The sequence below is a fragment of the Hesperophylax consimilis genome, chromosome 18, assembly GCF_061612785.1.
Source record: "Hesperophylax consimilis isolate HC1 chromosome 18, BYU_Hcon_1.0, whole genome shotgun sequence".
Lineage (NCBI taxonomy): Eukaryota > Metazoa > Arthropoda > Insecta > Trichoptera > Limnephilidae > Hesperophylax > Hesperophylax consimilis.
In genome coordinates this window covers 1,242,034-1,269,598 of record NC_142853.1, presented here as the reverse complement: position 1 = coordinate 1,269,598, position 27,565 = coordinate 1,242,034, and the positions used below count along the sequence as shown (strand labels likewise).

Genomic DNA, 27,565 nt, shown 5'->3' with positions numbered 1-27,565 from the left:
TGTTATTTCTCGTGTTTTGTATTTATGAATTTAAAGGAGTATTGTTTTCGTCAAATATGTTTTTAATTTAAATTATGTGTCCCTGCAACAGGGAAATAGGTACCTTAATAACTGTATTCATTAAAACTACTAATTACTAATATAATGAAATAAATATTTAATTTAAATTACGTGTCCCATAACATGGAAGTAGGTACCATGATAACTGTATTTATTAAACCTACTAATTACTAATATAATGAAATAAATATTTAATTTAAATTACGTGTCCCATAACAGGGAAGTACGTACCAGGATAACTGTATTTATTAAACCTACTAATTACTAATATAATGAAATAAATATTTAATTTAAATTACGTGTCCCATAACAGGGAAGTAGGTACCAGGATAACTGTATTTATTAAACCTACTAACTACTTATATAATGAAATAAATATTTAATTTAAATTACGTGTCCCATAACAGGGAAGTAGGTACCAGGATAACTGTATTTATTAAACCTACTAATTTCTAATATAATGAAATATATATTTAATTTAAATTAAGTGTCCCATAACAGGGATGTAGGTACCAGGATAACTGTATTTATTAAACCTACTAACTACTAATATAATGAAATAAATATTTAATTTAAATTACGTGTCCCATAACAGGGAAGTAGGTACCAGGATAACTGTATTTATTAAACCTACTAACTACTTATATAATGAAATAAATATTTAATTTAAATTACGTGTCCCATAACAGGGAAGTAGGTACCAGGATAAATGTATTTATTAAACCTACTAATTACTCAAGTTAATATAAATTTCACTTTGTTAGTATTCACATCGCGGGCATGCAAGCTTACTTCCTCAATTAATCACTTACTCAATTTCTATCAAAATTGAGTTTTTTAATATCAGATAGTATCTGTTATCGTTAACTCAGATTAGTGACATCTGTGACAAGAAAACATCACTTACGAAGATAATAATAATATTATATTCATTTCAACACTTTACCTCGGCTGCGAGAAATCACCAACTCCGTTTATTATAGCTTGATATTTATTTCAGATTATCTTTGTTTGAATTATTAAATTAAAAACAGTATTTATTATTACACAGATAAAAGTAAAATATACCAATTGAAAAATAAAATAAATAAATATCTCTGAAAATTACAATTTTATTGCTGTTTAAAGCGCACAAAATACACAAAACGGTGATTATATCTCAGAACTGGATTTTTGTAGTTAGTGACGATATTATATTATTAGCCGCGATAAAGCTTGGGTATTAGCAAAGCCTGGTCTGTGTCTAAAATGTTCGTAAATATTTGTATTAAAACAAAATGACGGTATTTCACTACTATTTATCATTTAAAACCATAAATTGGTTGCAGTTTAAGAATATTCAAAATACATATTTGCTGTAGCAACGTGTTTCATTTCAAGGTGTTAATTTCTTCAAGGATGTGTCAGTCGAAACACGAAAATAGTAATAATATTTCGAATAAAGCTTTTAAAAATGTACTTTAACTTGCGAATTAGCACAATTATGCACATTTATAAAGTAGGTTAACCCTTTGGCACATTCTGCCGTATGTGAGTCGGAGTATTTCAGCTTTCAACTGTTTTAAAGGTGATGAAATATGTTTTCAAATTTTATTGTTAGAAATAAATATTTGATTTTTGAAATATTCAAATTTTGAATGGATTGAATGATTTACATTTTTTCGTCTAAACACAGAACTAAAATAACTGATAACGAGAGAACACACGTTTTATTAGATACATGTACTATAAACATTATTGTCACTTAAATTAATTTCGTTTCATATAAATGTAATCAATAAAAAATCTTTTCAGAAAATTTCTCAAATTGCGGTAGGAACCTTAGATTTCATAGAGGTGTACACAACTTTTAGATTTGAATGTATAGCGTTGTGTTTTCTCTTTCTAATACTGTTTAGATCATATTTATAATGATTTATATGAGACCATATGAGCTGTTCCCAAAAGCGAACAAATTAGCTTGGGGGGTTAATGCAATTTTAGAAGAGTAGTTTGCAGAAACATTTAACATTTTGGCAATTGTATGATTGACTATACTGACCATTTTTATAAACTAACGAGCGACTCACGAAAAACCAACATGGTTTTTTATTAAGTAATCCTAGTGCTATAGTATTAATTTTAGTAAAGTTAACGCATTTAATGGATTGGTCGATAGATGGAACCTCTTATTTACTTTATTTATAGGCATATCGTCGGCTTAATTCGTAGACAGCGTAACTCCGTTTTTCTCGGAACAAAGATTAAAGAGATAGAAATCCTTAACTTAGAAATGTTTAATAATCGAAAATAAATACAGAAAAATATGGGATGTTCTGAACATAAATAAAAATATTAACCTGTATTTCGTTTTCTTTCACCACGAGGTTTTTAGTGACTTCTGTAAAATTTGACAAAAGGTAGTTACGCCTTCTACATATTAAGCCGATGATAAGGAACACCTAAAATATTTGAAGTATTTGTCACTTCTCGTTAGTAACAAAATGAAAGGTCAATGACGGTGATAATTGATAATTTACCCACAGATTATCAACAAAACCACATTTAACAAATAGGCATCAAAACTTGAAACGAGAAATGTAAATGAACGCTCGGGTTTAAGAATTAGCACGACTTTGCTTAACAGACAATACGAATAATAAGTTATTAGCAATAACAGCACCTGCTCAACTAAAAGATGCGTGGGAAGCGATTATTTAGTATCGGCGATACAGTTTCATTTCGCAGGTAAAATATTGATTATTTAGCATGTCGTTCAGTGGGTCAGTGTCCCCAATATTAAAAAGGAAAACAAATTACAATGTTTAAGACTGATACTTTTAACGTCGCGAGCAACAAATTTAAAAGCACGAATAACGTTTTCATTTCTTAATTTTTCTATATTCAGTATTTTTATTGTCATTGACACCATATTAACGGCCCTTTAAATTAATTACTAAATAAATCCCTGAAAATTTTCACTACTCCTACCCTAAATCTACAACTGGAGATGTTAACTATAATTAGAGACCGCTGAGTTATATTTGATGAAAAACTAGAATTTGCACACCACATAAATCACATTTCAAACATTAGAAAAATTGTAAACATTTCATGTCATGGAAATTGTACTTGTTTCAATTAGGTCGTAGCCAATTAGAGTGTAATTGGTCATCTCAACGTAAACTTGTACTTGTTTCATTAGGTCGTAGCCAATCAAAGTATAACTGGTCATCTCAACGTAAAATTGTACTTGTTTCATTAGGTCGTAGCCAATCAAAGTATAACTGGTCATCTCAACGTAAAATTGTACTTGTTTCATTAGGTCGTAGCCAATCAAAGTATAACTGGTCATCTCAACGTAAAATTGTACTTGTTTCATTAGGTCGAAGCCAATTATAGTATAATTGGTCATCTCAACGTAAAATTGTCTTTGTTTCATTAGGTCGTAGCCAATTAGAGTGTAATTGTAATTGGTCGGCTCAACGTAAAATTCACATTAAAAATGTCGAAAGAATTCAGCGATAATTTTACGATTCTTAACTTAAATATTTTCTTAGAATAAATTAATTTACTTTTTATTAAATACCTTAAAATATATATACTTAAGGATCGGCGTATGATCGGTGTACCTACTCGACACCCTAGGCATAAGGACCTATTTCAAAGTCACCATTCACAAACAATTACGTAGCAAACTTACCGATTTCTCGCTTTCATAGTTTAAATGAGTATACCAATGATATCGACATCTTTAGAGTAATAATTTTTTATGTGAATTAATAAAACAATTTTTTGTGTAAAGTTGTTATTTCTGATAGTTTCAGTTTATTTATACTGCAATGTTAGAAATTATTTTTGCCATTATTGTTTTCATAACCATTATGTAAAAATTGTAAACATTTCAATGTATCCAATGTACCTAAGAGAGTAAATAAAATAAAACATAATCACTTCTTCTTTCGACCTCCATGATTTAATTTTATGAACATCTTACCAAAATAAATTAGATAAGCTACTCGTACTAATTGTATGATAGTGAAATAATAATATTATTAAATAAAAACTCAAAAACACATTGTATAGGTAGCTATTACATAATCGGTTAAACTTCTGCGCTAAAAATGGAAAAGATTCACAGTTCCGTCTGTTTTGTAATTTCTAGTCAAAATATTGATCAAAAATTCAATATTTAATCTAGTGTTCCAGGTAGCCCCGCATGTTCCAAAAATAGTATGGTAGATTTCGCAGATATTCTTCAAATTAAAATCATTAACAACTATCTTAAATCTGCCATAGTCTAATCACAGCACCTCCTTACAACGTACCTACAAAGTGACCTCCTTAACAAATTGCAACCAATTAACATAATATTGAAGACGTAGATTTAAAACGAAACTTGTGACTCCAACCTTGCCCCGAATAAATCATAAATCATAACACTGTATGGTACCTACCTATTATTGCTATGGACGAAAATATAATCGCGTGATGTTATTTTTTGTAAAATTATTTTGTTGGTAACCTCGGGAATGTAATCGACTACTCAACTGTGTCCTGGAGAATACTGTTATTAAGTATAATGATAATCTAGCCAGGCCTTGAGAGGATGGAACACCAAACATACATCCACATGCAATTAATAAATCTAATATTTGATTTACACTTTTGGCGAAACTTTTCTCAAGGCGAGGGAGCCCCTAGTCTCGAATCGAAATAGTCGATTGCGCATTTGGTGCTTCCAATATTATAAGTGTATTTTGCATTTCTTACCAACGAATAAGTATTATTGTTATTCCAAATACTGCATTCAAACCTTTACGCCTTCCGTTAACCGTGTTGATCCAGGCTGAAATTCTGTGTGTTTGACAATCCTTCATCGACGTCTTCTTATTCGACGTCCGCTTACTGTGATGGTAGTAGGACATTTTAAAATTATTTTCAGGTTCGTAACCCGGAAATGTTTGACTTTCTTTATAAAAAAATAAATATTTACATCGGGGGAGTTGATAAAAGACGCGTTAAATTATTTTTTTTGTCAGTCAATGTTGACAATATCTTATTCAAAATATCTTTTGCTACCATCTTGGATATTTTTTTAACATAATTGTATTTCATAATGTTTTCCCACTGGGATTTAAATTTTAATATAATCTAATGTAATCTATTTCTATAGTATACATTTTTTTTTGTATTTCCCAAAACTAACAGTTCAAAATGTAAATCTAAAGCTATTATGGAATGTTTTAATAATACTTATATCAGTTGTATATTACATAGGTTGTCTCACTTCAATCAGTCTATATTCTACGAATAATACCTACACGGAGACAAATCGATTTTTACCCTCACGATAAATTAACAGGCCTTATTAATGGAATATTTATCGAATATATCACGGCGATAGAAATAATTATCGTTGCAATGCGAAAATATTCGGATTTTCACTAACCCGTATTCCGACATCATGATAATACAGGGTCCCGGGGTAAATTGCGCTATCTTTAGGAGGTTATACATGATTAAAGTAAAAAAAATTAATAACTTTTTTCGTAATTCTTATGTTTTATCACCTCCCGAAGTTAGCGCATGCTACCGTGTATTTTCGTAATTTACTAAAACAGGAAACTTGTTAATTCATTCGTAAGGCTTACAACCCCGCTTTTAACCGGATTTGCCAATAATTTGAAGTGATATTTAATAAATTAGCAATAGTCATTTTACTAAAATATAACAACATAGATTACGAATAGAGAAATCACAGCAGACACCACTCTACAGTCAACACTACCTACTCGTACGTGTTGCAAACAGCATATTATTAAAGTAAATTCCGTTGCCGTAATTTGAAATGAAAATCAGCAAGTCTAGCGTGTCCAGTGACGGTTCGGGTAAAGATATTCTTATCGCCATTTTGAATTCTTACGTTAACTCCGTGTTAGCTCGTATTATTTATTGAGTCACTTCTCGGAGGTTCCTATCGAACGAAACGATTTTATAATCATCAGGTCGTTTCTTCATTCACCAGAAACAGACACCAGTTTAGTTAATGGTGAGGACCCATCTAATGTGACCATACGTCCCGTTTTCAGAGACCCTGTCTCGTTGTCCCGAAAGAAAGCGTCGAGATACGGAAATGTCCTGTAATCTGACAGCGAGCCACTCGCGGCATCGAATTGAAAACATAACTTTATCTACCCACGTTTCTTTATTAATGATTTTTCCTATTCTCATATTTTTAATTTATGACATTTATTATCTCAACTATTAGATTTTATAGTAGAAGACGTATAGTGTCAGAAGAGTGATCTACACGGAGAAAAAATACATTCAACGAAAGTATTGCCAACTGCATATAAAAAAATGACTATTTCTAATTTATTAAGAATCTCTTCAAATTATTCGAAATCCTGTTAAAAATGGGATTGCAGACCTTAACGAATGAATTAACAGGTTTTCTGATAAAATTTTAGTAAATGTGGAATAAATTATCACGATATGCGTGTTCATGAAAACCCTAATATTTTCGCATTTAAACATTATATATTATCAAGGCAAATGCACGTGCATGAACATGTAAATATTATGGATTAGGAATTGACTATTATAAGGAAATGGCCTGCATTTCCGTTTTAAAGAGATTCTGAATATTTATTTTCTGCGTACCCATGTATAACCCGTAACTTGTGTGTGATGAAACATTATTTGAGTTGCGTGATGATAGAACGGGCACTGTTTCGTACCTATAACAACAATTATATAACAGATTTGTTAAATCTTTTTAATCAAAAGTTTTAATGAAGGTAGTAAAGGTCTCAAACAGATATTCCAAAACATTATGAAATATACTTATGATTCAATTATTTCATCGCAATACTTAGTTTAGCAAGTATCAAGAAATTAAATCAATATTGCCCATCATCACTTTGTACATTGTATTTCCCAGGGTGGGATTTGACCTCTTCCACAAATGTCCCCTACCGGCTGCGTTTCCTCGTTTTTCGCACGGAGAAAACTTACTGATATAAGATATTGCTAATAACATTAAAACATCTGGTAAAATTATTAGTATTCCTGTAAAAAACAGGACTGCAAGACTTTAACGAATGAATTAATTTCCTAACAAACTATCAGTAAAACGTGTTCCCATATATTCTGAATGTACTAATATTTTGTTAGGAAATGGCTTGCCATCACGTTTTTAAGAGGATTTTAATAAATCAGGCGTCTGATTTTTCTCCGTGCGCTTCTAGTCCTCCGTCCTCACCGTCCTGTTTCAAAGTTAATAATACTTTTAATTGGGTACTAGTTGTGTTATTATTTATATGATACAGGGTAGAATTAAATACGCTATTAAAATGCAAACATCTATTTATTATATTAACAAGTACATGGTGTCCGGAAACTAGTGTTACAAGCGGGAAACTGATGTAGTAACACCACATAGAGAATCCAAAATAAACCATTTTTCGCTCGGAGTATTTCAATATATATTTTTTTCGGTAACCAAGCTTTTTTAAAAGTAGCAGATACTCTTAGTATCGCTCTGGTGTCAGACCACCGTTCAGTATTGGAATGTAATGAATGAAGACCCTTGTGCGGTATTCATATAAACATATATGCCGGGTCTATGCTTCGACGCACTCTAAAATACATCTGATATTAAAACCCAAGCGACCGAATTTTTGAAAATATGACTTGAATTTTGTCTTCGGAATTGATTTACTCAAAAACGAGAGCTCAAATCAAAAAAGTGGTTCGACTAAATCGTCTTCAAATGTTATGTAAATTCACCAGTTTCCTTCTTGGTGTCCGAACTGAATAAAAAATAATTGCCCCCTTTCAAATAAGAAATAAATAATTACTTTTCGCAAAGCTGACAACACTACTTCATCAAGTAGAACTCAATTAAGAGTATCAAAATCATAAAAAAGAAAATGCGCAGTTTGGAAGAATTCCTATGACTCTCATTGCAGCCATCCTTGCGGCAATCGCAGACGATTTGTTTGGCGGAGGACGCGTAGGGCGCGGTGTCACAGCTCATGCGGGTATAGTTGTATGCGCAGGATCTGATGGTGGTCCAGTGGGGCTCGCTGGTGAAGTGGACTATCTGCAAGACCTTGCGGCACACCTGCTCCGAGTCCGGACCGCACTCTTTCAGGTGGCGGCTGCTCACCGTCACGCAGTCCGTGTCCATTTCGCTGTTGCACTGGTAGCACGTTGTCCCCAAAACGTGTCTCAATGATAGGGCCACTAATAATATCGTGTAAAGTTGTCTGTGTAACATTTTTAGGCGTTTTTTGGGCGGATTGTCAAAAATTTACAATTGTTTTGATGATTTAAATGTTTCACTTTAAAAGTTCGATTCAATATTTAAATTGTTTAAAAAAGTACCCTTCCTTATTGTTCCAACTGGGTGGGAACCATAAATATATTTTTTAAAGATTATTACATATGAATATTAAAAATTATTACACTAGCTGACGTTTACCCGGCGTTGCCCGGGAACTTATACATGGTTTAGGGTTTAGTTTGGTTGTGAATTAAGCACCTGACAACTGGGTGTATTTTTAAGGTGGAAATTAATGTATCGTAATAAGTATTTGGTTCAATTGATCGAGCCATATCTTCCTCGGGCGTTGTCGACCTCTTTAACCATTCACTTCCAAGATATACATAGTCCTCACACACCTTTCTTCGTTCATCACGTACGCCTCACTTTACTACAAATAATTATTTGATTAGTGTCTTTTCTACCATTCGCTTCATGTTATATCATGAAATCCACATCCTCATTCCAGGGCAGAGGTAAAGTGTCTACTAGAGTGTCACCGACTTCTTCATCTATTTAAACAATCGCGTAAGAACAAACTTTGAAATTTTCAGTCAAATCGGATGAATGATATAGGAACGCGTAAGGGACAAAGAATGACACATCCATTTTATATATATAACTAAACAATCTTTTGTAATTGTTAAGGTCACTAAAGGTTTTTAGTGAAAAAACATGATAAAAACGAAGGTTGGCCCCTAAGAGAATGGATATTTCATGGTTAGCCCCTTAGAGTGGTGTTTCACCATGGCAGGCTTTGCAGTAGTCTGGTAGTACCCGTACGTACCAATACCTCCTAGAACAACTAAGGCCAGGACACTGAATCAAGATGGCCGCCGCTAAAGGCTGATGAGCATGGATTAATAAATCTAATTAGATGCCAATTATGGTAAAATAGTGATCTGAAGAGATATTATATTATACTAAATACACACTGAAGTGCAAAAAACATAGGTACATATACACTGGGAAAATTGTAGTGACGGGTAAAAAAGGAAAAGAAAAATTCTTAGTAAAAATCTTTAATTTCCTTTGTTAAAAATGCAACATTTCTAAGTACAGTACTTATAATAATTAGTAGTAAGTAGGTACTTATAATAATTATAAAAGGTATTAAAAAAAGAATTTTTTAGAAGTCTAAGAGCTAGTTGTTTTATAGAATTTAAACATTTCAGCAAATTTCAATGTATGTTTTCATGAAAGTTCTATTTAAATTCTGTTATTATATCAATATGGACAATTTGTTTCACATAACAGAACTTGAGTAGAACTTTGACAGAACTAACTTTGAAATTTGATGAATAGTTCATGTTCTGTGAAACAACTAGTCCTAAGAAATAAAGTAAATAGAAACAAAATGAATAATTGATAGCATTTAATAATGAAATTAGATTATAATGATATGTGTGGGAATATGTATAATATGAATGTTGTGTGTGTTGGTGGATATGGTAGACGCTGAGATTGTAGAGCAGTCTGCTGCAGCTGCTGGAGGCTGGCTGCTGGGGGCTGGCTGCTGTATGGCTGGCGGGTGCATCTGAAAATAATAACAACTAAAGTAGTACACATATAAGTAGTAGGGGTATATTGTTTTGACATGTTGAATGTTGATGAGGGAATGATGTGCTTGGATATATCAATCAGTCAAGAATATTTTTTTTTACTGTGTAGATTTTGCGACTTTTCACTACTTTTTTGGTGGTATCATTTCTTTTTTTAACATAATTATTTAACAATGAATTTGTAGATGATCTGATTAAATGGTGCAAAATAATATTTGATGAATGTCCAGCGGGACAATTAAAATCTGTTAGGAAAAAATCTCTATCGTTGATAGCATCAATTGTCAATTGTAATACTAATTCACGCTGGTTATTGTAATCTAAAAACATTTTTTCTAGTTTGGTTGATAAAAGCTTTTGAACGGTCACATAGTTATGAATGACGGCATTGACGATGTCAGGGTGAGGACATAATAAACCACCTCGATCCATATTCCTTATTAGAGAGTAACTACAATCTGTGTCTAACATTTTATCGACAGTGATGGAATTGGAACATGTTGTACATTTAAGTTTCTTTAAAACGGTTCGGGCACAATAACCTGCGAGATATGTAAGAACAGGGAGACTGGCTTCTGCTTGCTGGAAATCTTTCTCACTAAATGTTTTATATAAACCAGAAAAAGAAAAATTCGGTTGCTTATTTGAACTGGTACAGGCCTGGGGTTCAGTTTCAAGTTCACAATCAATAATGTCAATCTGTATACGGCCATATGCAGACGAAGACAACGTCAAAGGTAGCAGATCTTGTATCCTCAACTTTGACTCCACTTCAAATATTTGTCTGATTGATATTAAATATTGTGAACCCGCCATAGTTCTATACTTACCAAACCTAGCTTCTAATGCATCTGTTTGAATTTTGCCCGGAAGAAAATATTTAAACTTTAAAGTATTTATACAATATTCAGCCATTTCTAAAAGACCACGGGTTGTATGTGTAATAGCTAAGTGAGTTTCTCTTGTCAATGAATTAAAATGATTATTTGAAGCTTTCCATGAATCTAACCATTTAATAATTTTTTCTAAAAATGCTACATTTTCTTCACCAGGTTTAAGAGAAAGTGGTTGTTGAAGGGGATTTCTAAATCGTATTCCCTTGAATGGAGTTTTTACATTGACAATATCCCACCACGTGCGAATTAAATATATGAAATCAGCAGTTGTTGCATAATGGGGAATATTATGTCGCTCACCTAGAATCATCAATGCCTGTTGAACAAATTCATTAAACACATTTTGAACAAGCTTCACGTTTTGTCTTTCAAAAGAACTTGGGCAAAGAGATTTCATTGTTAATCCATAAGCAAACTTGACTAAATTTTTACATTCTAATTCATGAAGTCGTTTTATGGAAGAAAACGCAGCTACTGATTCAGACGTATGATCGTGGAAGTCTGGAAACGATAAAACTTGTTGATTGTCTTTCTGATTAATCCAATTATTTCTTATACATTTGAATATGTGGACGGAATCTAAAATATAAAATAAAGGTAAACTTTCATTGGATGGATGACAGTAGACAGTTTTCAGTTGCGGGGGAGTGCTGAAAGACATCATAGCTTTTCTATTAATGGAATTATTATCACTAACTACGCACAAAACATTAAAACCTATCTTTTGAAGACCCATTATAATTTTTTTAATAACAGTAAATAATTGTGCTGCATTCATAGTTTTAACGGGGAGTATGTGGACTACTTCTTTATATGAAGAGAGTAAGCTTTGAATCATAAAGACATGGGCAGTAGTAGCTGCATTTTCACTATTGTAAGCTATTCCCAAAATGCTGCCTCCGCTGTAATCTAAATATGGCTTTATGTGAATTTCATCTATCATCAATGTTACATTCAAATCACTTTTCGTTAACAAACTAAATTTATGTTTAATAAATGACAAAAAATTACTGTCACTCTGTTCATTTAGCGGGTTTGTTTGAAACTTGGAGCAAACTCTTTTCAAAGTTCTAGGATGGGGAAACGTTAGATGATCTGAGCCTCGTAGGAATTTATATGAATGGGGTGAAATAGAATACAGAATGCTACTGAAGACTACAAAACATGGTGAATATCTTAAAGCCCCTGATTTTCGATTTAATAATTGTAACTGTTCTGTTAAAAATTGAATTTTTTTTTGCTTTTTGGTGTCATCTGCAAATAAGTTATCAATTTCACTTAGTAAATGGACCACAGTTTCTAATACAGTATCTATAGAATTGTCAGAAACATTTTTGAAGGACTGAATCGATAATAAAATAGTATTAAGTTCATTGTAATTGTTTATTTGCTGGGGAAATATTTTTTCACCTAATTGTGTTAATTCTATGCATTCAACAAATAAACTCAATTGTAAATTTATATCGACAACGGCAGATGCAATGACTTTTGGAAATGGAGTTGAGGCAAGATAAAAAAAAACTACGGAACTTTCTCTTTTCACAGTAATACAATCAGTTGGGAAGTTATTTTTGTCAATGCAACCTAAAAATTCATCAAAAGTTGAAAAATGGTTCAGAGATTCAAATACTGCATTAGAAACTATGCTCTTTTCTACTGCTATTTGTAAATTGAGAAGTTCTTTCCTGCTTTTCCTTGCGTCCACACTTTCTCGGGCTGATGTTGGAGTTGCCGACAGGTAGGCTGGACAATTTGGCAGAATTGATGGGACGGCTCCTGGAGCAAGTTTCACTCTCTTATAATTCATTATACATTGCTCTCCAGTTTCTATATTGGTGTGGACACTGGCTGAAATTATGTCTTCCTTTCTAAAATGCAGCTCGCAAACCTGAAAAGTTATTACTTTAATGTTAATTTATGTTTAAATGTTTATTTATAAATGAACCTCATTCTTCCACCAGATGTCTTAAAAGATATATTAAATTACAGCAATTTTGGCAGCATACCATAAATGTCAATCTCTTTCTAAACTTCATCAATCAACATGCATTCAATTTTACTTGTACATATAATATAGGTACATTTTCACAATGCACGACAATTAATAGATTTTAATTACACATAGTACCCTTCTACAAAATAGTGTTAATTAGCCGTTCAATATTAAATATCTAGGCACTAGATTGAAACATTGCGATTTTTCATTTTGTTGTCTTTTATTACAGCAAAAAGCTGTAAAAACCGATATTACTATACGAAATTCGACAACAACGTTAATAAACACTTTTTAATATCAAAATAATATGAATACGATCTGTAAACATCACATTTGCCCATAGCAGTTGCACGTTTTTTATATACATTATTGAGGTTATGTACAAAATCGAATTGTCGATGTTATTGTAAGGCGCTGTTTTTGAAATAAAAATAAGCACATTTCACTTACCGTTGAATATTTCGTTGGAATAAAATCTCGATGAATAGCCTTAACCCATTTTTGACGTAAAATAACTTCATTCGGAAACTTGAAAGTGTGACGTTTTGGTCCGCTATCGTAATTTCCTTTGCAACGCGGAACAACGCACTTGTTAACCATTTTAAAAATTGAAAACACTTCTGTAGATAATAAATATATAAAGTCGCTAAAAGGTTTTAGCTTAACGCTTCTAATTTATAGTTTTTTTCGCTAAAATCAAGACGCACGCGCTGCGGTGTAAGCAATAATAGCCCATAGACGTGGGTGAAGTGAGTCAAAATGTATGAATCTGACGTTTCAAGCCGCCAACGTTCAGCCTCCTAGAAGATTAATTGCCGCCAGAGGCGCAAACTGAGTCTAGGCCTTAGTTGTTCTAGGAGGTTTTGTACGTACTCACATTTCTTTTACTATTGCTACACACAAACCTCTGATAATGAGATATTGTTCGTTCATAAAAGCTCACGCTGATGATAACGCGATTATTTTCTTGATGCTGGTGAACAATAATAATTTATGGAAGAGCTGAAATTTATGGCAGGTGCCGATTGTGAAAAACGAATGTACATATATGTCGGGATTCGGGAAGTACCCGTCAAACTATAACCTGTGATTCCTGAGACAATTTGAAGTAAAAAATAAAAAAGCCATTTTGAAAACCGGTGTCAAATAAAAACATTCGTTCACATGTCGCTTATCACTTAGCCGAGAAACCGCCCAACTCTCCCGACCTGACCACTGTAAAATACCTACATATTTTTTTGATGTAACAATATATAATCTTTATTTTTATTATTTTGTAAAATTATTAACCTCAACACAGGTTTGTCCTAGTGAGATTAAACATTCTAAGGTAAAAAGTACAATGTAAAGAAACAATAAACAATCTATTAATTTTACTTGGTTGGATGCCATCTATATAATAAGCACAGAAGTTTCAAAATCCGGGGTGCAAATGGAAGCAATTTATTTACATTATTGTTTGTGAGCAGTGAGCTCGGCACCGATACAATTATTTGCTGTCTTCGTTCACTTTCTTCTAGCCACCAAAACAGTAATTATTATTGTTTCAACTCCTATGCATGTCCTATGATAGTGTAGGTATAAACTATATATAAAATAGTACAAAGTTACACAGTATAAAGTTAATCAATAGATAAACTGCATGTCACCATATCGTGTAAAATGTTATAAATATGTTGAGTAAAGTTTTTTCCCTGACCACGCGTTAAACGTAAATATTTTTATAACAAAAACTTTTTGATTGGTTTGCGTTGTCAAATTATTATGCGTCTTCTTCATAATGCATCTACAATATGTTAAATATGTAAATCTATTTATATGTTAAAGTTTTACCCAGTGAAAAAAAAACAAAATAATAATAGAATTTACGGAATGACACATGTCATTCCCTAAAAAAAAAGCGTCTGGAATAATATTTTTATTGAACTTCTGCTTTTTTGTTAGCCTAGCAAAGAATCCAACCACCGGTCGGAAGTTTGCGTTGCGTGAGTCGCTGCTCACGGAAGCGGTACAGTGTTTCACCGCTAGGTCGCGCCACGGGTCCCGCCACTTGTGGGCAAAAGCCAAGATGGCGGATGTCACTTTCGGCAGTGCTGCAGGGCGGGGATGTTTTAAGTGTCTCCCGTGAATTTTGCCGTCGGATTATAATATCGGTACCAAAAACGGGTTCATTTCGCGTCGATTCGAGTCCGCCCCACCGACCCTCCGTGCGTGCCGTGTTAAAAAAACAATTTCTGACAAACAATGCTTAACAGTGTCATGTTTATAGTTCAGCACAAGGACCGTGAGATGTAAAAATGTGTGCAAGTTGTGTCTCTATCTAAATGAAGGTAAACAGTTTTCCTATTTTTTTTATCATCACCGACAAATGATGAAATAAACCGCGCAATTTTAGCGTGAATTATTGTATGTAACTTTTTCTGTATTTTAAATTGTGTGTGTATTGTATATTGCTTTGATGTTTCAGCATAGTGTCTTTAAGAAAGTGAGCTTTTTGTGGGAGAAAATCGATTATTTACATTAAAGAGTGCTAATGCATCCAGAAAGTAATGTGTCCTGGATGTGTGTGTTGGTGGATGTGTCGGCTTAAGTCCTCGGTCCTTTAGTCCTGCTGGGAAATGTGTGATAATTTGAATGGTCTGATCACATGGCACATGAGCTACGACAAGAATCCTTATCACGTATCGCTTGTCCCGCTCGCTCCCTAGGGTTATCTCTCGGCGAGGTGCTCCCTCCCTGTCGCTCCCGGCTGGCAGTATGCTATGCGGGACTATGACTATTTATATGGATGTATGACTGTGGATGTGTATGTCCCGCAAGGCTCCAGCAACGTACAAACAGCCATCTTACATAATAACCTTTGTTCCAATCTCCGTATTCCTAACAGATTCCATCTATTGTATATAATCAACCGTTTGAATATTTTGTTTTTATAACTTACGCAAATATGCCAGTAACTAATTAACATAATAAGCCCAAACATGCAATTACCAATTAATGCCGATTAGGATGTCGCCAAAAGGAATCTAGTAAGATTCTAATTTAATGTAGTTTTCATTCTCAGAAATAATATAACAACGATGTATCGCGAACACATTAAAATTAATGGTATTATCTAAGTACGGAAGTATAGCCATTTAATATAATTGATACCAAAACAGGACTATAATAAGTTCGATAAATGTTTTAATCGGTCTGACGAGCTCTCAGAATCAAATAATGAAGCAAACGTATGCACACAAATCGGAATCACAGTTCGAAGAACATAAATATAAAGCTTTTGTTTAAAGTATCTTGGCCCATTTTGAAACATAAACCATATCCTAGAAAAAAGAAAAGTACAAAAGAGGTTTACGAGTTACCCTCTATATGAGAGAATATACGTACTATCGAGGAATGCTCGATTTCAACACCGTAGAAGGACGCCGAAAATATTTTTAAGTAAACATTTTTTTAAACTAATCTCCGGAACTATATATATAATTATCAACGTATATTGATAGAAGTTACCTTATATGTGCCTAACGAGCATACTCGTGGGAGATCCCATGCACTTTTTTATACTCCGAAGGCGAGGACTTCTGCCTATCAGAACTCGCCAATCAAATGCATAACGATTCTGCATTCACCATCGACATTTTCAACGTCACTTACAGTACAGGCAGTTCAGTAACTATCTTTTGACGTATGTCAAAAAATACTCAAACTGTTCCCATGACATTATACTTACATGTATCTCAAATTTGCAATCTTCTCCGTAATATATTTGAACATAACTGGTTTATGGAGAAAACGTGAAACATTAAAAAATAAATAAATAACAATTAAAAAATCAAATTGTCAAGGGCACATTACAGTGAATACATATAATGAAATATAACTCATGAACATCTAATACTAACGTTATTTTATTCACAAGTATTGAAAACCTATTTAAACTAACAAATTGCAGCTTACAAACAAGCATTAATTAGTGTGATATTGAATGCACGTGACACATTATTCATTATATTATTATATACACATAAATTATCCACAAAAAATACTAAACCATCGAAGGTTATTTAGAATAAGAAATCTACAATAAAAGCTAATTTTTGAATGCCATAATTTTATAACTTGAATGTATTATGATCGTCGATCAACCATCGATGGTTGTGGTTATTTAATTCATGCGTACATTAATAATAATGATTTGTATAGCGCGGTTTTTGTGAAAAATCACCCCAATTGTGCTGTACAATTTATTACGAGTTCCTAGGCTCTATCTAATTTTATTATTTGCAAACAGATACAGGCGACATACTCACCTGGCAGGTCACTTCAGATAAACACACTTTTATTTAAAAGTTTACGACATTGTTTGCAGAGGACTAGGACTAGTAAACACTGGACATTGATTTTACATTATTTGCTATTTTACCCTCGATTACTATTACATTTATTAGAAGATTAGCGGCAAAAGTAGAGTTGATATTTCTTTTAAAAGACTGTGGAATTACAATTTTGAAAATATATATTTTTTCAAAACCTTTCGTTTTACATTCACCGATAAGTCCTGCATTTCCTTTTAATATTCTTGTTTTTGTAATATTTTTTATGTATGTATTTTATCACTACAGGGTGGGATTTTACAGAAAATATACGAAGCATACACAGTGCAAATTAGTTACCGAATAAAAACATAATTAAATAATAAACTCCCTCCACATCCTCCACAACACAGCGTTATCAATGTTATCATATTACAATAATGTCTGTACCAACATAAACAATCGGAAGCAAACAATGAAAACAATTCCGCTGTAATAAAACCTCCCTGTTCTCATGTTCAAGCATTCATTTGACGAATTACCATACAATAATATGATAAACTTTATTGTCTTTGGGATGAAAGAAATGACATGTTAACACGTTGACAGTTTGATAAAAATGAACCGTTGCGGTACCAAAAAAATATACTTACAAAATTATTATTTTTATTCCCTGCAAAGGTTTGAGGGTTTCAAGGGTTGGAATGGATTTTGATTAATTTGAGTACGAAATTACTATTGTGTTATTATTACTAAAAGAAAAGAGACTGAAAGTTGACAGACTAGCCCATCAGGGAAAGAGGAACAAACCAAGTTGCGATGACCAGCTCCCTTTCTGTATTTTGTCAATAAATGAATCTGAACAGTATACGGCCAACTCGCATTGTAATTTTACCATTTAGTCCGCGAAAATAAAATCTGCTTTCGAATCACTAATCCTTTTTACAATTTTGTGCAAATTGCTGGCGTGCTACAAATCCCAAACCGGGTGAACAAAGTTCGGGCTTGTTTCCAAAACTGAATATTTTGTTAACACTATTTAGTTTAACGCTTTTACAAATGTGTTATAATTTACCCACCTCACTCATTTTTAACGTTGTTTCGCAACCCGACTTTAAGGCGGTTCGGTTTTTTAGCCATTCAGATCGTCCGTAGAAAAGTCCCTTAACAGGAAGCTACAAGCCAAAAAAGTGTGTATTCTTGGTATACCTTATATTGTAGGCAATAGGCATTACAATCGCTTGACAAACTGAGTCTGGAAACGTTTGATTTCAAGCACAAAACTGGCTTTTATTTATTTTGTAAACAATTTTATAAGAAAGCAAAAAAGTTAATCAAATGAAACTGTCACAGATAACCTTATCTATAATACTGTATTTTTAAAAAGTTGTTTCTTTTACGCGTTCATACATTTCTATTGAAAAAAAATTTTTTTAGTAGTTTACATTCATATTTTTTATTGAGTAATTTATTATTTTATTTGTATTCTACTCAAACGAAACGATAGGAAAACCTTCAATTTATCTAAAGCATATTTTTTGGTATTTATAATGTACCCCAATTCGTTTTAAAGATTAATCAAAATAGTGATTTAGCATTAAGCTTCTCCTTCAGTTGCAAACCGTTGCCTTACTTTAGTGAGCTTTACGTTTCTGCGCAGGGTCTGGCTATTCAAATGTGGGACTGGTACCGTAGTTTATTCAAAGCATTCACGAACCATCCTGGTGCCAAAAATATGGTCACGTGGTTTGCCTCCAGCTCGTCGATAGGATACCCAATTCATGTTAGAGCAAGTCTATCAATTTGGATGGCTGTGGACAATTCAACATAAATAATAATATTAAGATTAATTAATCCACACTATTAATTTGAATTTACCTTAATTTAATCAAAAATCATAATTTATTGTAAACTATGTAACACAACTGTATTACTTATTAACTACTTTTGTAAAAGCCCATTAAGGCGTAAATAAATAAATAAATAAGAAAATACCGAAAAATGTCCACCCAGGATCACATTATTACGAGAAAGAACCATCAAAAATAACCAGAATGGTGTGTATTATTACCTCCTGCATAAAAAAATTTAAAACCGAAAGATGATAGGCTTATTTATAAAAAAAATTAATAATATTGTTACTATCCAAAATAATATTGATTCCGAAAGAAGCCGTCCAACGCATTATCACCAAAAGGGAATATCATTATTTGACAGCAAGTTAGCAAATTAAACGCGTTGCTTACCCAATAAAAACAGAATATAATGGACCCGCGAGCTTAATCCCTAACCCGCGGAGCGACCCGCCGAAAATACCCCAAACTTCTGTTACGTAGTGAAATTATTCAAAGGTTGTTTGTGCCACGATTCTGTACTTTGTTGGCAGTAGCGTCCATGATTTTCAAGTTTTCGCAATTTACAGAACTCACAGAGAAATTCCTTTTCAAGAACACGGAGATAAATGAGTATTTCCAATTTATTAAGAATATCTTCCAATCATTCGTTATGCTGTTACAAACGGGATTGCGGCCCCTTAACGAAGAAATTGATAAGTTTCCTAATAAACTTTTAGTAAAATAAAGAATGTATTATCACGATGTCGGAATACGAAAATACTATTATTATTTAATAAAATAAAATACTTTTTTGTTTTAAAACCACGATATTTATTAATTTAAGAACCGACCGGTTTCGCTTTACTTAAGCATCATCAGGGTACAAATTAATACTAAACAAGAAGTACATAATGTGTGTATATATATAACAAAATATAGAGGGAGACAACATGATGCAAATATAAGCAACACAAAGACGGTCATAAAATACATTAACACAAGTGCACAAGTAATGGAAAAACCGCTAGATAATTATGTAGACTAATGGGTTATATCAATAAATCGGGAGAAACAAAGCATCAACTGGCATGGTGGTAAGGAGGTAAGGAGAACTGGGATTTTTTTATGGGTTTATTGGAAACAGACCTAATATTGGACTACTTGATATGTCTAATTGATTATTAAATAATATATGTACTTCTTGTTTAGTATTAATTTGTACCCTGATGATGCTTAAGTAAAGCGAAACCGGTCGGTTCTTAAATTAATAAATATCGTGGTTTTAAAACAAAAAAGTATTTTATTTTATTAAATATGTCAAACCACAAAGTGATTGCTTTCTACAATACTATTATTATTATTATTTATTGATACATTACTCTACAGTACTTCACATTTCAATTCAGCAACGTTGGCCTCACTGGGTTGTTCACCCGTGCTATTATTATTTTCACGGTTTCGATATATTAGGAATTTATTAAAAGTTTATCGGAAAACGGCATGCAATCCTGTTTTTAACCGGATAACCGATAATTTGAAGAGATTCTTAATAAATTAACGATACTTATTTTTCTCTGTGAAGGAGGATTTTAACCTGCATGATTCCAGGAATAACTCATTTCCCATGTTTTACCTTTTTTCCTAGAAAGTAATTGAAAAATTACCAACCGATAACTCTTTGTTCTGGGTAATTGAATAACCGTCTCCGCACGCTGTTGTTAGCTGGTAACTTTGATGTAGGTAATATTCTGTTCTTGTGCTTTCCACAAACTTAATCTCTTACTCTAATTCTTGTTAACTTTTTTGAGCAACTTGTAAATATATAGACAAAATAGTTGTGCGGAAATAGGTAAGCAAAAATAATACTTATTTATTATCTATTTTAGTTTTATATTTTTTTAATGAAACTGGAAGGTTAGATCGCTAATGTCATTTTTCTGTCGATGTAGTGTAGTGGTTTAGGCATTTGATTTAATTAATTTTATTGGCGCTGTCCATAAATTGAGTCTCGTTTGTTGTGATTTCGACTCTTATAATTACAGAATATTAGTTTTTTTTATCTTTCATATGATGTGCATAAGAGTCCCAATTTCGCATAGCCGATAGGACTATGTCATTCCCGTTTCAGAAATGTGGAATAGGAAAATGCCTGCTCTTCAAGATCTGGTCACTTAATGGCTAAAGTCACTCCAAGGAACTTAATACTTGCGGGGGGTACTATGACGATAGGTAGATACGTTTATGATTAATAGTATTGTCAGGATTATTCCGTAAAGCGAGAAGAAAACAGATTGTACCCATAGTAATACATTAATAATAAGTAAACAATTTTAGCGAATTTACTTTATTACCGAGTATTGATCCATGTGAGATTTAGTACACACTTATGCTGTTACTGTTTGTTGTTGGCGCTTACAACTTACTCTGTATCAAAACGCTATACGGATGATACGGCATAATACTTTATTAATTAATCACGAAATCTCCCGGCAAATACCCAAATCTCTTCGTTTATCACAGAGTTAGCGCTGAACGCGTCAGCGGAACTCACTTTTACCCGTTCGCGTAGAATACTTGCTCAATTAATTTGCAATTTCGTGTAAATGCTGGACGACACCCGTGGTAGAGTGGTGACAGCTTAGTAGGTCTCTAATCGCACAAATACTATTTATTGTATCGTTGAAGAAGGTAATAAATCTAAGCGAAACATGAAACAGAACAAGACAAAGAAAAAATAAAAAGATGACGGTCTCAGCTGGAAATCTAACCCAGGAACTTTTACTTACCGGGACAACGTCTTTCACGACTCGACCATTGGGACATAATTATTATACGTCATTTTTTGTCGATCTCATATTTCAAATTCAGAATTAACAATATTATCTTGGAACTAACTTTTTCTACATTTTTTGGCAGATTTATCATCTATCTTTTTGAACGATCACAAAGTTCTAAAGAATTGGTTTGTAACCCAGATATTGTCTCGGATAAACAAATCCGATTTTTATTTATATTGGATACCTATTAACTTTTTCTAAAAGTCTAAATGAATATTCACTTTTTGTTGAATCAACTTTTCTTATAATAACTTTTGAAGGTTACCCATCAAGGTAAATATCGTGTAAAGAATATAATACTAAAAAATGAAATATGAGATCGACAAAAACGACGTTTAATCAATGGTCGAGTGGTTAAAGACAGAGATCCTGGGTTTGAGTCCCAGTTGAGACCATTATCTTCTGTGTCTTATTCTGTTTCATATTTCGCTTAAATTGGTATTATTTTCTTCTTCAATGTTGTCTTGTGTTGAAATGTTATTTTATTTTTGCACAGTAAGCAATTTGTGTAAATCTGAATTACAAAGGATAAAATCTACTTGCGTGATAATATTGTTGGATTATAAACAAATATAATAAATAAACGATATAGCAAAACTCTCGAACGGTGAGTGTGCAGTTGATCGGCAAATCAAATGTGTTGAAATAGTTTTTTTTTGTTTAACATTCGGTTTGAAGAATTCACTTTCTTTTGAACGCAATAATAATTTATGACGGCGATCCCGCGTGTACTGTGTGTATACAATGCCAATACACCAGCCAGGTACCTACTCGCATGCTTGGGAAAACTAACTGGCAACAATGGAAATTATCACCAGCAACGTTGCCGAACTTCTTCCTGGTTGTGAATTCAATTTGCTTATTTTTATTTCGATTGTTCTTTATTCAATAATTCAAGTTTAGTAAATTTGATGAAACACGGAATCTATTATCTACTACTAAATGACTAAAATCACGAAACACGAAATAAGTGCGTAATAGATCAGCTGTAGACTTAATTTCAAGTCGTTCTAGTTTTGCTGTTTCATATTGTTATTATTAATGGATGGAAAATGAAGGACACGGTAAATAGCTGTGGAACCGAAAAACCTCATAGAAATTTAAACCAGTTCCAAGATAAAATAAATTGCATAATGTGTATTAAACGTCGCTTACGTATATGTCAATATGGAGATTTTCCGAGTTATTCCGTTTGTAAGAACAACAATCATTCTTTTTTGTGTTTTTTTAGTGAAAAGTTTCACTTTTCTATACGATATTAAAAAAAAAACATGCATGTATTTCAAAAAATTCCCATGTTTTCTAGTCAATATAACAAAAAACCTGTAATTTGTTATAATTTTTCATAAATAATACAATTCAGTTGTAATTACCGAAGGGTAAATTCCCAGAAATTCGTATTTGGGGAATATTCTCGGATTTTTCATACAAATGGTGAAATCCCCCTAGAGGTTGTCTCAACCAAATTTCACGCAATTTAATATATATTAATTAGAGCGTGTTCACGACGGAAATTTTTATAATTTTTGGAATATACCGAATAGTACCGAAGATATAAGCCGTCAAAATGTTGATATTAGCGGCCGGCCGATAAGCACATACATATGATATCAAGGTACCTACAATTAATGGCGCGTCAATACAGAACTTCCTTTCGAATTATATATTATACTGAATCGTGTTTCGTGTGTATACATTTTGTTGGAGATATCGAAAAACTATTTTACTGTCATTATTAACTTATTAAATATATTATCAGTAGAATATTTATAAATATATTATATATTTCATCAATAGAAAACCTCGATCAGAATAAATTTTTAGTTAAAAAAAATATTCTCTACAAATATTCCCTGGTGCACATCACTAGAACACAACACGTAAATATATATCTAATGCAATTTGAATTCTAAAGTGAAAATATTTTATATATTATATTTTTTTGAATGGTTCCCACTAAAGATATTAGAAGAACATCTTTGGTTCCGACCAATTCCGGCTTAACCGATCGTGGGGTCGGGGGGCGTCATTCGCTTGTTGCACTTCTCAGAATAGACCAAGACGTCAGTCCTTAGAGTATATCTATTGTATAACTTATCGTAAATAAAGCAACTTGTAATCTCGGCGAACCACGTTTATAATATTGAAGACGCACACGAAGGAATACTAAGGACGGGTTGTTTCGGAGAATTTGAACAATTCATCAAATTTAAATGTTGATTTTCAAGTTCTGTGAAGGAATTTTTCAAGTTCTGTTTTTATTTCAGTTTTGTCAAGCAACTAGTCTATAATGATATAATATCAGAACTTGAATAGGACTTTCACAGATCCCGAAAATGAACGTTGAAATGTGATGAATTGTTCAAATTCTCCGAAACAACCCGTCCTAAACGTTAGTCGTAATTAAAGGACATTACAGTTTGGAAGTCACCAATTATGATATTTTATATATGTTTCCATCACAACAACACCCCAAAATGTCAACATCCCCAACTAGCATTAACCCTAATTAAAATATGATGAAATTACACGCTGTTAATTCCATCCGCCCATTTATTCAGATAACCCATTTAATCATATTGAATTCACCGTGGAAACCTGAATTACTGTTAATTCTACCTACCACCTTTAGTACATGATATTGTATCCCCTACCTCCCGCGTACTGTTGCTTCCCTGGTTCATTGATATTTAATGTTGCAAATATTCCTGCCTAAATGAAACAGTCGCGGTAATTAATTGATTTGAGCACGTGAATGAATTAATACGACCGATAGGTTTAAATGTTGTGCCAAACAAACATTAACCACCCGCCAACCCTCGCCACACCAAAAGCTGTCAATGATTATTATTTTTGCAGCTGTATTACGGAAAAAATGGACCGGATATTTCCACGAAATAGTGCGACAAAGCTTCTGCATATATTTTTTTTAAATTTAACCCTTTGGACGCGTAAATTGACCAAATTTACCCGATTTTATATCCGCTTTCAATGCACGAATCTACTGTAGGTATAATTACATCAATCTGAAAATCATTTTTATTTATATATTTATATGCCTCAAAAGCTTTTATTTAAAGGTGCCTGATATTAAATACACATACATATTGAGCTGATTTTGCACAAGAATGGCGCTATACAAATTAACTAATGATTGTTGTTATAAATCTACTAAAATCGTCCAAAGAATAAGTAATACCCAAAAAACCCTTTTGGTAGCGTTGGTGATGCTAAATTTATCTAAAGAAAGGCCCCTATTCTGTCAGAAGGTCGGAGTATTTCCACTTTATAATATAATCCGAATAAATGGAAAATTTCTAAAAGTATTCGAAAACTAAAAGCTGTTATTGAAAGGTAACGACATACACTTGAAATACTCAAATTTTTAATGCAAACATGAAATATTTTTTAAATGGCTCACCGTACGTTTTTTGTTACTAAAATTACTGATAATTAATAAAAAAGATTAATAAATTTCATAAATATTTGATATCACCCAGGCGTAGTGTGCTCAATTCCTCGGCTGGCTAAGTCCTCCATCACAACACAAGCAACCTTTTCAGCTTACTGTGGTGGTAGTAGGAGATTTTTAAATATTTTCAGGTTATTCGTATCCTGGGAATGTTTGACTTTCTTTAAAAAAAATGAATAGGATTCCTGTTAAACTTTAATTAAAATACGAATATATTATCACAATGTCGAAACACGTGTTCATAAAAATCATAGTTAAAAAATAAATAAAAATAAATTCACACACAAAATTACAAAATGGATTAAAGAACAAAAAAGACAATATTACCAAAATGTCATAGCATAAAATAAAAATAAAACCTACACGTAACACACAAAACCAATATAAACACACATCACTCACAAACACACAAGATTATTTTCATTGTACTACTTTTTAATTTTAAATGTATTATTATGTATTTCGTATTTTTAATTTTAAATGTATTATTTTCTTTTTAAATGTATTATTTTCTCTTTAAATAATATGTAGATTATATTTTTATATTATAAAATGAAGGCCTCAGCACGGGCAAGCCACCCAGTGAGGCCTACATTACTGGAAAACATAAATTGTAAAAAATAATGTACCAAATAAAATAAAATAAATAATATTTTTCGCAATTACTCATTATATATTATCAAGGCAAATGGAGTTGCATGAACACGTGTTCCGATATATTAGGAATTTACTAAAAGTTTATCAGGAAACGGCCTACAATCCCGTTTTTAACCAGATTACCAATAATTTGATTCCTGATAAATTTGTAATACTCATTTGTCTCCGTATGGTGTTTTCTCTTTCTAACCATTGTAAGGGAGACAACGATTTTTACGAGACCTGTTCACAAAAGCGAAATTAGGCAGATGGTTTAAGGCAGAGGTTCCCAAAGTGGTCTATATGGACCCCCATTTACCTCAAGTCAACATTTAGGAGTTCCGTAAATGACACAATAAACCTAACACAAACATAATAGACTGAGAAATTACTTATTTGATATTTGTATTTTTATATTTCGTAAAGTTGTTAATTGAGGAATATAAATAGAGTCTACGTTCCTTTTCTCGTCAGAATTAATATATTCACGCAAAACATTGCACATTGGAAGCCGCGAATTTTCCTAGTTCCCCAACTTGTTTTTGAAAAACGTCCAGGGTAATAATGACGTTCAACATTTAAATGCACTTCACACCGACTTCAAAACTAAGTTTGAGGACATTTTGACTATGGAAACGCAACGTTGAAGAATCAGATATCATGTGACAAGAAGAACTGACAAAGAACTTAAGGGGCAGTTCTGTAGGGATAGCTACAGAAAGAAATTCCCGTTATTTATCCTGCTTCATTTTCATTTGGTGTAATACCTCACAAGGGTGCCCCTGTCTGCACAATGAAAAGACAGAGCAACTTTACCGCCACTCGGTTGTTGGGTAGGCAAGGGAAGGGAATATTTTTACTAAAAAAATAAATGATTATCACATGGGATGTTAATAGTTTTAGGAAAATTCAGTATTCGGCAGGCAGGGGGTCTACGGAAAAAAAAAATTGGCAAGTGGTCTACGGGACAAAAAAGTTTGGGAACCTCAGGGATCGCAAACATGTCTCTTTCTTGGCAATGTAATAAAATGCTTATTTGTTTTATGAAATCATTATAGTCGAAAATCAATCATATTTAGTTATGTTTTTTATGTGGACGATTTTAGTTTGTGTTTGACTTGCGTACTGTTGTGCTAAAGAAGGCTAGAGTTGCAGCAAATAATACCCTTTTCAACTTTTGCATGCATCTATTTGAATATCACTTTTGTTTTCATGAATAAACGAATAAATAAATTAAGTTCAATCTTGGAAGTGGAGATTAACCCACTTTCCGATTTAAGATCGAGCTGAAACTCGACAGGTAGACTCGTTGTCGATGACGATTCATTCTATCAATTTTTGGTGGCACGCACATACGCGTCATTTCTCTGAAATTGGATGACATTATAAAAAATTACAGTAGTTAATATACTAAATAAATCTCGGTACCATTAAATCGGGATTTGGTTTAAGTAATAGGGTTGACTCCAGTCCCTGGGGAAGAAGGTTCAATCCTCAGTCCATACAAAACAAAAATAAATGAAGTTTTAAAAGACGTTTTAAAAGTTCACAACAGTTAAGAGCCAATCCCTGCGAATGAAAGTTCAATCCTCAGTCTAACCAACAAAAATGTATGTGTAAGTACATTTATTAATATAAAAATAGATG

At 32.7% G+C, this 27,565-nt stretch overlaps 1 protein-coding gene across 1 annotated transcript in view; it reads left to right on the top strand.

The window, feature by feature from the left end:
* The first annotated feature begins 14,893 nt into the window (after window positions 1–14,893).
* Hers (Histone gene-specific Epigenetic Repressor in late S phase) overlaps window positions 14,894–27,565 on the top strand; it is a 579,029-nt gene continuing 566,357 nt past the window's right edge. Inside the window, exon 1 of the mRNA XM_089642361.1 lies at window positions 14,894–15,155. The gene's annotated coding sequence lies outside the window, so the exon portion shown is untranslated. The remainder of the gene's footprint in view (window positions 15,156–27,565) is intronic.